The sequence below is a fragment of the Lissotriton helveticus genome, chromosome 1_2 (assembly GCF_964261635.1).
Source record: "Lissotriton helveticus chromosome 1_2, aLisHel1.1, whole genome shotgun sequence".
NCBI classification, from domain to species: domain Eukaryota; kingdom Metazoa; phylum Chordata; class Amphibia; order Caudata; family Salamandridae; genus Lissotriton; species Lissotriton helveticus.
In genome coordinates this window covers 376,426,494-376,428,993 of record NC_136058.1, presented here as the reverse complement: position 1 = coordinate 376,428,993, position 2,500 = coordinate 376,426,494, and the positions used below count along the sequence as shown (strand labels likewise).

General features: G+C 47.4%; 3 non-coding genes across 3 annotated transcripts; 2 read left to right on the top strand and 1 right to left on the bottom strand.

The window, feature by feature from the left end:
* The first annotated feature begins 844 nt into the window (after positions 1-844).
* On the top strand, positions 845-918 carry TRNAN-GUU (transfer RNA asparagine (anticodon GUU)). The gene has a single exon. It is a non-coding gene; the product is annotated as a tRNA-Asn (tRNA).
* Positions 919-1,166: 248 nt separating this feature from the next.
* On the top strand, positions 1,167-1,238 carry TRNAW-CCA (transfer RNA tryptophan (anticodon CCA)). The gene has a single exon. It is a non-coding gene; the product is annotated as a tRNA-Trp (tRNA).
* A 71-nt stretch (positions 1,239-1,309) lies between these two features.
* TRNAG-GCC (transfer RNA glycine (anticodon GCC)) lies at positions 1,310-1,380 on the bottom strand. Its single transcript has one exon. It is a non-coding gene; the product is annotated as a tRNA-Gly (tRNA).
* Positions 1,381-2,500: the final 1,120 nt, after the last annotated feature.

Genomic DNA, 2,500 nt, shown 5'->3' with positions numbered 1-2,500 from the left:
ATGCTGTATGGCATAAAGACGCATTATATAACACAAGCTCCAGGCAGGCACACAATTATCAAGATATATATTGAGTCTCAGGAACTGTGCTACAGTTATTAACCTCTGTGGTGCAAATGGTTAGCGCGTTCGGTTGTTAACAGAAAGGTTGGTGGTTCAAGCCCACCCAGGGAAGTATCCTTTTTGCCTGCATGAAACACTTTAATGAAACACAGATACGTACCTCTGCTCTCTCCTGCTTAAGACCCTTTATCTGAACATTTCAATCCTCTGCGTTCTCTCTGCACCTGCAGTCAATTTCATAATTAGGATAGAAAACAAAAGGCCTAGCCCTGTAATACAACTGTAGGCATATGAGGAGGGGAAAAAAAGTCAAAAGGCCATCAGCATTTGTTGATCTGGCTTGAAGGCTGTAAGTGTAAGGACCTTGTGGCGCAACGGTAGCGCGTCTGACTCCTGATCAGAAGGTTGCGTGGTCAAATCACGTCGGTGTCACTGCTTACCATTTTATTCCCCACTGAGTTCATATATTTCCTTTCGAAAACAAAGTCAAAGGAACGCAGCCTTGCATTGGCCAGGAATCGAACCCGGGCCTCCCGCGTGGCAGGCGAGAATTCTACCACTGAACCACCAATGCTTCACATGGGGAGTTCACAGGCATAGCTCTGTCCAAGACAGTGATCAGGTGCACACACTTAAATTGTGCACATATGAACAAAGTGTGCGCAGCAGACATGACAACGCCAAAGTTTCACATGATGATGGCTTATATAAGACAAGCTCCAGGCAGGCACATACATATCAAGATATATATTGAGTCTAAGGAAAGATGCTGTAGTCACTCGTCTCTGTGGCGCAATCGGTTAGCGCGTTCGGCTGTTAACCGAAAGGTTGGTGGTTCAAGCCCACCCAGGGGCGTAATATTTTGCCTGCATGAAACACTTGAATGGAAAACAGATACATACCTTTGCTCTCTCCTGCTGGACACCCTTTCCCTGAATATTTCAATTCTCTGCGTTCTCTCGGCACCTGCAGTCAATTTCATAATTAGGATAGAAAACAAAAGGTCAAGCTCTGTAATACAACTGTAGGCATATGAGGAGGGGAAAATAAGTCAAAAGGCCCACAGCATTTGTTGATCTGGCTCCGAAAGCTGTAAGTGTAAGGACCTCGTGGCGCAACGGTAGCGCGTCTGACTCCAGATCAGAAGGTTGCGTGTTCAAATCACGTCGGGGTCACTGCTTACCATTTTATTCCCCACTGAGGTCATATATTTCCTTTCGAAAACAAAGTCAAAAGAAAGCAGTCTTGCATTGGCCGGGAATCGAACCCGGGCCTCCCGCGTGGCAGGCGAGAATTCTACCACTGAACCACCAATGCTTCACATGGGTTGTTCACAGGCAGAGCTCTGCCCAAGACAGTGATCAGGTGCACACACTTAAATTGTACACATATGAACAAAGTGTGCGCAGCAGACATGATAACGCCAACGTTTCACATGAAGATGGCAAGAATCAGATGCAGGAGACTATAACTATGAATGTCTTTGCATTTGCTGAGGTCACTGGCTTGGGACTAGAGTTGTGTTTATCAGGGCATGATGGCAGGCTGCTCCCGACAAAAGTGGTTCACAGAATGCACCCGCCAGATCACCAGCACTATTGTGTTTCAGATTATCTCACTGAACTCTCCTCCTGGAAAATCCTTCCCACTGGCTTTCCCAGATTCTGTGTCCTCCCCTAAATGCTGGGGTGAAACGGGCAGAGTTATGCGCCCTGCGTCCCTAACGCGCTCCCAACGCGGCCTACAGCCCTGGTCGGGCACAGCCCTGGTCGGGCTTAGATCACTGGAGCCTTTTGTGACCAAGAACTCCGGAAGCCTAGGGTCAGGCCTGTTGCACAGGCATATTGTGCCTTGCCAATCCGGGATTGTTGTGTTTCAGGGCCTAGCCATCAATACTCCTGGGATTTCTTTCCCTGAGAACCCTCTTGTCCCTGTCCTCCCACAAGCCCCAGCTTTTATGTAAAATAAAGTGTGCACCATGGGCCTTCCCCTATTTGCTCTCTCCCCAATCTCTTTCTCCAAAGCTGAGCTCTGAAGGTAAATGTATCTATCTGAGTGAGGGGCTAGGGAGGGCCTTTCCCAGCAGTCTTACAAGTCAAGAGTTCAGAGAAAGCACCTGCTATGGGAGGGAGACTTTGCTCACAGAGAAGTCAAGTCTAACATAACACATCTGATGGGCAAGGCACACGCCTTACTGGCTGGTAGCACACCTACAGAGGAGCAGGGAGCTATGCTAAGCAGGCAACAGAAAAGTCATGTATGTGTCTCATACACTGGGACCGGTAGTAATACTGGCTCTAAGACCATTAGACAGTAGTCTATTCATCATTACGTCCAACAATAACAAGACACTAAGCAAATGAGAAATGCTGTATGGCATAAAGACGCATTATATAACACAAGCTCCAGGCAGGCACACAATTATCAAGATATATAT